Below are 10,089 nucleotides of genomic sequence, written 5' to 3'. Positions count from 1 at the left end.
ACTTGCAGCAACATAGATGAATCTGGAGGGTATTATGCTTAGTGAAATAATTCAGACAGAGAAAGACAAATAATGTTTGGTATCAATTATATGTGAAATCTAAAAATCATAGTAAATGAATAAATATAACAAAGCAGAAATTGACTCACAGTTATAGAGAACAAACTAGCGGGTATCAGTGGGAAGAGGTTGAGGGGAAAGGCCAGATATGAGTAGGGGATTGAGAGGTACAAACTACTATGTATAAAATAAATAAACTACAAGAATATATTGTATAGCCAATATTTTATAATAACTTTAAATGGAGTATAATCTTTAAAAATATTGAATCTGTTGTATTATATATCTGAAACTAATAAAATATATAAATCATCTATACTTTAATTTTTAAAAAAGGATCTAAGAAAGTGAATACATGTTCATTGGAATGGGTGGCTAAATAATTAGAGCCAAAAAAAAAAAAAGATATTTAACCCTTTAAATGGAGCTAGGGATTCTACTGTGGAAACTAGAGCACCGGAATAAAGACTTCCTTATGTTGGCACCTAGAAAGACTCCAATGTGTCTGCTTGCTCTTTACCTGCAAAAGGTGAAACCTCACACATATACATAGAACTTAGATTTCTCTCCCATTCAAGAGAGGTGTTTGGAGGATTGTAACCTAGTTAACTCTGCTCGCTATTTCTTTTTTTGTGTGTGTGTGTGTGTGTGTGTGTGTTCTTTTCTTTTTTTTTTTTTGTGGTACACGGGCCTCTCACTGTTGTGGCTCTCCTGCTGTGGAGCACAGGATCCAGACGCACAGGCCCAGTGGCCATGGCCCATGGGCCCAGCCGCTCCACAGCATGTGGGATCCTCCCAGACCGGGGCACGAACCCGTGTCCCCTGCATCAGAAGGTGGACTCCCAACCACTGCGCCACCAGGAAGACCTCTGCTCTCTATTTTAATCACCTTAGATCTTCAGTCAGAAATATGAATGGACAACCAAGGATTACCTGATAGTTAAGGAAAAAAATCAACACAAAATAGAAGTTCTCAAATGAGAAAACAGAACAAATGGGGGGGGTAGTGAGAGGGGGGCGGGAATGAGCATTCAGGGAACATAACATTTATAACCTTCTAATTTGTACACTCAGATTCAGGAGTATATTAACTTGATAAAGCGAGAACAAGCTGACACAACAAAAGAGCAAATATGGATGAGACAGACTTCTTGGACATTAAAAAATAATTATATAAATATTTATTATTTATATTATAAATTTAAAACATAAGGAACACAGAGCAAAACCACAAAAAGCTAAAAAATAGGAGAAAAAATTAGGACATGGAGAATCAATCCAGTAGATTCAAACTTTTTAATTTTTTTTAATTTTTAAATTTTATTTTATTCATTTTCTTATGCAGCAGGTTCTTATTAGTTAACCATTTTATACATATTAGTGTATATATGTCAATCCCAATCTCCCAGTTTACCACACCGCCTGCCCCACCACTTTCCCACCTTCGTGTCCATATGTTTGTTCTCTACATCTATGTCTCTATTTCTGCCCTGAAAAGCGGTTCATCTGTACCATTTTTCTAGGTTCCACATATATGCATTAATATACAATATTTGGGGCTTCCCTAGTGGTGCAGTGGTTGAGAGCCCGCCTGCCGATGCAGGGGACACGGGTTCGTGGCCCGGTCTGGGAAGATCACACATGCCGTGGAGTGGCTGGGCCCGTGAGCCATGGCTGCTGAGCCTGTGTGTCCAGAGCCTGTGCTCCACAATGGGAGAGGCCACAACAGTGAGAAGCCCGCATACCGCCAAATAAATAAATAAATATATATATATATATACAATATTTGTTTATCTGTTTCTGACTTACTTCACTCTGTATGACAGTCTCTAGATCCATCCACGTCTCTACAAATGACCCAATTTCATTCCATTTTATGTCTGAGTAATATTCCATTGTATATATGTACCACATCTTCTTTATCCATTGGTCTGTCAATAGGCATTTAGGTTGCTTCCATGAACTGGCTATTGTAAATAGTGCTGCAATGAACATTGCGGTGCATGTGTCTTTTTGAATTATGGTTTTCTCTGGGTATATGCCCAGTAGTGGGATTGCTGAGTCATAGGGTAGTTCTATTTTTAGTTTTTAAGGACCCTCCATACTGTTCTTCATAGTGGCTGTATCAATTTACATTCCCACCAACAGTGCAAGAGGATTCCCTTTTCTCCACACCCTCTCCAGCATTTGCTCTTTGTAGATATTTCTGATGATGCCCATTCTAACAGGTGTGAAGTGATACCTCATCGTAGTTTTGATTTGCATTTCTGTAATAATTAGTGATGTTGAGCAGCTTTTCATGTGCTTCTTGGCCATCTGTATGTCTTCTTTGGAGAAATGTCTACATAGGTCTTCTGCCAATTTTTGATTGGGTTGTTTGTTTTCTTAATATTGAGCTGCATGAGCTGTATATATATTTTGGAGATTAATCCTTTGTCCATTCATTTGTTTGCAAATATTTTCTCCCATTCTGAGGGCTGCCGTTTTGTGTTCTTTGTAGCTTCCTTTGCTTTGCAAAAGGTTTTAAGTTTCATTAGGTCCCATTTGTTTATTTTTGTTTTTATTTCCATTACTCTAGGAGGTGGATCAAAAAAGATCTTCCTGTGCTTTATGTCAAAGGGTGTTCTTCCTATGTTTTCCTCTAAGAGTATTATAGTGTTCAGTCTTACATTTAGGTCTCGAATAAATTTTTAGTTATTTTTGTGTATGGTGTTCTAATTTCATTCTTTTCCATGGAGCTCTCCAGATTTCCCAGCACCAGTTATTGAAGAGAGTGTCTTTTCTCCATTGTATATCCTTGCCTCCTTTGTCATAGATTATTTGACCATAAGTGCGTGGGTTTATCTCTGGGCTTTCTATCTTGTTCCACTGATTTATATTTCTGTTTCTGGGCCAGTATCATACTGTCTTGATTACTGTAGCTTTGTAGTATAGTCTGAGGTCAGGGAGCCTGATTCCTCCAGCTCCATTTTTTTCCCTCAAGACTGCTTTGGCTATTCGGGGTCTTTTGTGTCTCCATACAAATTTTAAGATTTTTTGTTCTACTAATGTAAAAAAATGCCATTTGTAATTTGATAAGTATTGCATTGAATCTGTAGATTGCTTTGAGTAGTATACTCATTTTCACAAAATTGATTCTTCCAATCCAAGAACATGGTATATCGCTCCAACTGTTTTAATCATCTTTAATTTCTTTCATCTGTGTCTCATAATTTTCTGCATACAGGTTTTTTGTCTCACTAGGTAGGTTTATTCCTAGCTATTTTATTCTTTGTGTTGCAATGGTAAATGGGAGTGTTTCCTTAATTTCTCTTTCAGATTTTTCATCATTAGTGTATAGGAATGCAAGAGATTTCTGTGCATTAATTTTGTATCCTGCAACTTTACCAAATTCACTGATTAGCTCTACTAGCTTTCTCGTGGCATCTTTAGGATTATCAACGTATATCAACATATATCAATATATATCATCTACAAACAGTGACAGTTTAACTTCTTATTTTGCAATTTGGGTTCCTTTTGTTTCTTTTCCTTTTTTAAAAAAACATATTTATTGGAATATAATGGCTTTACAATGGTGTGTTAGTTTCTGCTTTATAACAAAGTGATTCACTTATACATATACATATGTTCCCATATCTCTTCCCTCTTGCGTCTCCCTCCCTCCCACTCTCCCTATCCCACCCCTGTAGATGGTCACAAAGAACGGAGCTGATCTCCCTGTGCTATGTGACTGCTTCCCACTAGCTATCTATTTTACATTTGGTAGTGTATATATGTCCATGCCACTCTCTCACTTTGTCACAGCTTACCCTTCCCCCTCCCCATATCCTCAAGTCCATTCTCCAGTAGGTCTGTGCCTTTATTCCCATCTTGCCTCTAGGTTATTCATGACCATTTTTTTGGTTTAGATTCCATATATATGTGTTAGCATACGGTATTTGTTTTTCTCTTTCTGACTTACTTCACACGGTTTGACACTCTAGATCGATCCACCTCACTACATATAACTCAATTTTGTTTCATTTTACAGCTGAGTAATATTCATTGTGTATATGAGCCACATCTTCTTTATCCATTCATCTGTTGATGGACACTTAGGTTGCTTCCATGTCCTGGCTATTGAAAATAGAGCTGCAGTGAATATTTTGGTACATGACTCTTTTTGAATTATGGTTTTCTCAGGGTATATGCCCAGTAGTGGGATTCCTGGGTTGTATTGTAGTTCTCTTTGTAGCTTTTTAAGGAACCTCCATACTGTTCTCTATAGTGGCTGTATCAATTTACATTACCACCAACAGTGCAAGAGGGTTCCATCTTCTCCGTACCCTCTCCAGCATTGATTGTAGAATTTTGGATGATGTCCATTCTGAGCGGTGTGAGATGCAATCTAATTGTAGTTTTGATTTGCATTTCTCTAATGATTAATGATGTTGAGTATTCTTTCATGTGTTTCTTGGGAATCTGTATATCTTCTTTGGAGAAATGTCTATGTAGGTCTTCTGCCCATATTTGGATTGGGTTGTTTCTTTTTGTTTCATATTGAGCTGCATGAGCTGCTTGTAAATTTTGGAGATTACTACATTGTCAGTTGCTTCATTTGCAAATATTTTTTCCCATTCTGAGGGTTGTCTTTTGGTCTTGTTTATGGTTTCCCTTGCTGTCAAAAGCTTTTAAGTTTCATTAGGTCCTATTTGTTTATTTTTGTTTTTTTCCATTTCTCTAGGAGGTGGGTCAAAGAGGATCTTGCTGTGATTTATGTCATAGAGTGTTCTGCCTGTGTTTTGCTCTAAGAGGTTGATAGTGTCTGGCCTTACATTTGTGTCTTTAATCCATTTTGAGTTTATTTTTGAGCATGGTGTTAGGGGGTGTTCTAATTTCATACTTTTACATGTACCTGTCCAGTTTTCCCAGCACCACTTATTGGAGAGGCTGTTTTATCACCACTGTATATTCTTGGCTCCTTTATCAAAGATAAGGGGACCATATGTGTGTGGGTTTATCTCTGAGCTTTCAATCCTGTTCCATTGATCTATATTTTTGTTTTTGTGCCATTGACATATTGTCTTGACTACTGTAGCTTTGTAGCATAATCTGAGGTCAGGGGGCCTGATTACTCCAGCTCCATTTTTCTTTCTCAAGATTGCTTTGTCTATTCGGGGTCTTTTTTGTTTCCATACAAATTGTGAAATATTTTGTTCTAATTCTATTAAAAATGCCAGTGGTAGTTTGATAGGGATTCCGTTGAATCTGTAGATTGCTTTGGGTAGTAGAGTCACTTTCACACTTTTGATTCTTCCAATCCAAGAATAGGGTATATCTCTCCATTTGTTTGTATCATCTTTAATTTCTTTCATTAGTGTTATAATTTTCTGCATACTGGTCTTTTGTCTCCTTAGGTAAGTTTATTCCTAGATATTTTATTCTTTTTGTTGCAATGGTAAATGGGAGTGTTTTCTTAATTTCTCTTTCAGGTTTTTCATCATTAGTGTGTAGGAATGCTAAAGATTTCTGTGCATTAATTTTGTATCCTGCTACTTTACCAAATTCCTTGATTAGCTCTAGTAGTTTTCTTGTAGCATATTTAGGATTCTCTATGTATCGAATCATGTCATCTGCAAACAGTGACAGCTGTACTTCTCTTTTTCCAATCTGTATTCCTTTTATTTCATTTTCTTCTCTGATTGCTGTGGCTAAATCTTCAAAAACTATGTTGAATAAGAGTGGTGAGAGTGGGCAACCTTGTCTTTTTCCTGATCTTAGTGGGAATGGTTTCAGTTTTTCACCATTGAGGATGATGTTGTCTGTGGGTTTGTCATATATGGCCTTTATTACGTTGAGGAAAATTACCTCTATGCCTACTTTCTGGATGCTTTTTTTCATAAGTTGGTGTTGAATTTTGTCAAAAGCTTTCTCTGCATTTATTGAAATGATCAAATGCTTTTTCTCCTTTAATTTTTAATATGATGTATCACATTGATTGATTTGCATATATTAAAGAATCCTTGCATTCTAGGGATAAACGCCACTTGATCATGTTGTATGATCCTTTTTTTTTTTTTTTTTGCGGTACGTGGGCCTCTCACTGTTGTGGCCTCTCCCGTTGTGGAGCACAGGCTCCGGACGCGCAGTCCCAGCGGTCATGGCTCATGGCCCCAGCCACTCCACGGCATGTGGGATCTTCCCGGACTGGGGCATGAACAAGTGTCCCCTGCATTTGCAGGCAGACTCTCAACCACTGCGCCACCAGGGAAGCCCTTGTATGATCCTTTTAATGTGCTGTTGGATTCTGTTTGCTAGTGTTTTGTTGAGGATTTTTGCACCTATGTTCATCAGTGATATTGGCCTGTAGTTTTCTTTCTTTGTGACGTCTTTGTCTGGTTTTGGTATTAGGGTGATTGTGGCCTCATAGAATGAATTTGACAGTGTTCCTCCCTCTGCTATATTTTGGAAGAGTTTGAGAAGGATAGGTGTTAGCTCTTCTCTAAATGTTTGATAGAATTAGCCTGTGAAGCCATTTGGTCCTGGGCTTTTGTTTGTTGAAAGATTTTTAATCACAGTTTCAATTCCAGTGCTTGTGATTTGTCTGTTCATATTTTCTATTTCTTCCTGGTTCAGTCTCAGAAGGTTGTGCTTTTCTAAGATTTGTCCATTTCTTCCAGGTTATCCATTTTTTTGGTGTAGATTTGTTTGTGGTAATCTCTCATGGTCCTTTGTATTTCTGCAGTGTCAGTTACTTCTCATTTTTCATTTCTAACTCTATTGATTTGAGTCTTCTCCCTTTTTTTCTTGATGAGTCTGGCTAACCGTTTATCAATTTTGTTTATCTTCTCAAAGAACCAGCTTTAAGTTTTATTGATCTTTGCTATCATTTCCTTCACTTCTTTTTCATTTATTCCTGATCTGATCTTTATGATTTCTTTCCTTCTGCTAACTTTGGGGTTTTTTGTTGTTGTTCTTCTTCTTCTTTCTCTACTTGCTTTAGGTGCAAAGTTAGGTTGTTTATTTGAGTTGTTTCTTGTTTCTTAATGTAGGCTTGTATTGCTATAAACTTCCCTCTTAGAACTGCTTTTGCTGCATCCTGTATGTTGTGAAGCATCGCGTTTTCTTTGTCATTTGTTTCTAGGTATTTTTTGATTTTGTCTTTGTTTTCATCAGTAATCTCTTGGTTTTTAAGTAATGTATTGTTTAGCCTCCATGTGTTTGTATGTTTTAAGTTTTTTTTCCCCTGTAATTGATATCTATTCTCCATGCGTTTTGGTCAGAAATCCTACTTGATACTATTTCAAATTCTTAAATTACCAGGGCATCATTTGTGACCCAAGATGTGATCTATCCTGGAGAATGTTCCATGAGCACTTGAGAAGAATCTTTATTCTGTTGTTTTTGGATGGAATTTCCTATAAATATCAATTAAGCACATCTTGTCTAATGTATAATTTAAAGCTTGTGTTTCCTTATTTATTTTCATTTTTCATGATCTGTCCATTGGTGAAAGTAGGGTTTTATAGTCCCCTACTATTATTGTATTACTGTCAATTTCCCCTTTTATGGCTGTTAGTAATTGCCTTGTGTATTGAGGTAATCCTATGTTGGGTGCATAAATATTTACGATTTTTATATCTTCTTGGATTGATCCCTTTATCATTATGTAGCGTCCTTGTCTCTTCTAATAGTCTTAATTTAAAGTCAATTTTGTCTTATATGAGAATTGTTACTCCAGCTTTCTTTTGATTTCCATTTGCATGGAATATCTTTTTCCATCCCCTCACTTTCAGTCTATACGTTTTCCCAGGTCTGAAATGGGTCTCTTGTAGACAGCATATATATGGGTCTTGTTTTTGTATCCATTCAGCCAGTCTATGTCTTTTGGTTGGAGCATTTAATGCATTTACATTTAATGTAATTATCGATATGTATGTCCCTATTACCATTTTCTTAATTGTTTTGGGTTGTTATTGTAGGTCTTTTCTTTCTCTTGTGTTTCCTGCCTCGAGAAGTTTCTTTAGCATTTGTTGTAAAGTTGCTTTTTTGGTGCTGAATTCTCTTAGCTTTTGCTTGTCTGTAAAGGTTTTAATTTCTCCTTCAAAGCTGAATGATATTCTTGCTCAGTAGAGTAATCTTGGTTGTAGGTTTTTCTCCTTCATCACCTTCAATATGTCCTTCCACTCCCTTCTGGCTTGCAGAGTTTCTGCTGAAAGATCAGCTGTTAACCTCATGGGGAGTCCCTTGTGTGTTTTTTGTTGTTTTTCCCTTGCTGTTTTTAATATTTTTTCTTTGTATTTAATTTTTGATAAATAGTTTGATTAATATGTGTCTTGGCATATTTCTCCTTGGATTTATCCTGTATGGGACTCTCTGTGCTTCCTGGACTTGATTAATTATTTCCTTTCCCATATTAGGGAAGTTTTCAACTATAAACTCTTCAAATATTTTTTCAGTCCCTTTCTTTTTCTCTTCTTCTTCTGGGACCCTTATAATTCGAATGTTGTTGTATTTAATGTTGTCCCAGGGATCTTTGAGACTGTCCTCAATTCTTTTCATTCTTTTTTTCTTTATTCTGCTTTGCAGTAGTTATTTCCACTATTTTATCTTCCATGTCACTTATCCATTCTTCTGCCTCAGTTATTCTGCTATTGATCCCTCCTAGAGAATTTTTAATTTCATTTATTGTGTTGTTCATCACTGTTTGTTTGGTCTTTAGCTGTTCCAGATCCTTGTTGATCGTTTCTTGTATTTTCTCTATTCTATTTCCAAGATTTTGGATCAGCTTTACTATCATTATTCTGAGTTCTTTTCCAGGTACACTGACTATTTCCTTTTCATCTGTTAGGTCTGGTGGGTCTTTGCCTTGCTCCTTCATCTGCTGTGTGTTTTTCTGTCTTTTCATTTTGCTTATCTTACTGTGTTTGGGGTCTCCTTTTCGCAGGCTTCAGGTTCTTAGTTGCCGTTGTTTTTGGTGTCTGTCCCCACTGGCTACGTTTGGCTCAGTGGGTTGTGTAGCCTTCCTGGTGGTAGATCCATGTCTGGTGGTGTGTTTTGGGGTGTCTGTGGCCCTATTATGATTTAGGCAGCCTCTCTGCTAATGGATGGGGTTGTGTTCCGGCCTTGCTAGTTGTTTGGCATAGGGTGTCCAGCACTGTAGCTTGCTGCTCGTTGAGTGTAGATGGGTGTTGGTGTTGAGATGGAGATCTCTGGGAGATTTTTGCCATTTGATATTATGTGGAGCTGGGAGTTCCCTTGTGGACCAGTGTCCTGAATTTGGCTCTCCCACCTCAGAGGCACAGCCCTGAAGCCTGGCTGGAGGACTAAGAGACCTTCATCCTCACGGGTCTGAATAAAAGGGAGAAAAAAACAAAAGAAAGAATGAAGAAAAAATAAAATAAAGTAAAATAAAATAAATTTATTAAAATAAAAAATAATTAAGAAAAGATTTTTAAAAAGTAAAAACAACAACAACAAAAAAAAACGGACAGACAGAACCCTAGGACAAATGGTAAAAGCAAAGCTATACAGACAGTATCAAACACAGAAGCATACACATACACATTCAAAAAAAGAGAAATAGGGGGGAAAATATATATATATGTCTGCTCCCAAAATCCACCTCCTGAATTTGGGATGATTCTTTGTATATTCAGGTATTCCACAGGTGCAGGGTATATCAAGTTGATTGTGGAGATTTAATCCACTGCTCCTGAGGCTGCTGGGAGAAATTTCCCTTTGTCTTCTTTGTTCACACAAGTCCTGGGTTTTAGCTTTGGATTTGGACCCACCTCTGTGTGTAGGTCGCCTGAGGGCATCTGTTCTTCGCTCAGACAGGACAAGGTTAAAGGAGCAGCTGATTTGGGGGCTCTTGCTCTCTCAGGCCGGGGGGAGGGAGGGGTGCAGAGTGCGGGGCGAGACTGCGGCCGCAGAGGCCACCATAACATTACACCAGCCTGAGGCACACTGTGTGTTTTCCCAGGGAAGTTGTCCCTGGATCACAGGACACTGGCAGTGGCGGGCTGCACAGGCTTCCGGGAAAGG

Source organism: Mesoplodon bidens (genome assembly GCF_964165515.1).
Source record: "Mesoplodon bidens genome assembly, chromosome: X".
NCBI lineage: Eukaryota > Metazoa > Chordata > Mammalia > Artiodactyla > Ziphiidae > Mesoplodon > Mesoplodon bidens.
The sequence above is the reverse complement of the archived record's forward strand: the minus strand, read 5'-3'. Positions refer to the sequence as shown.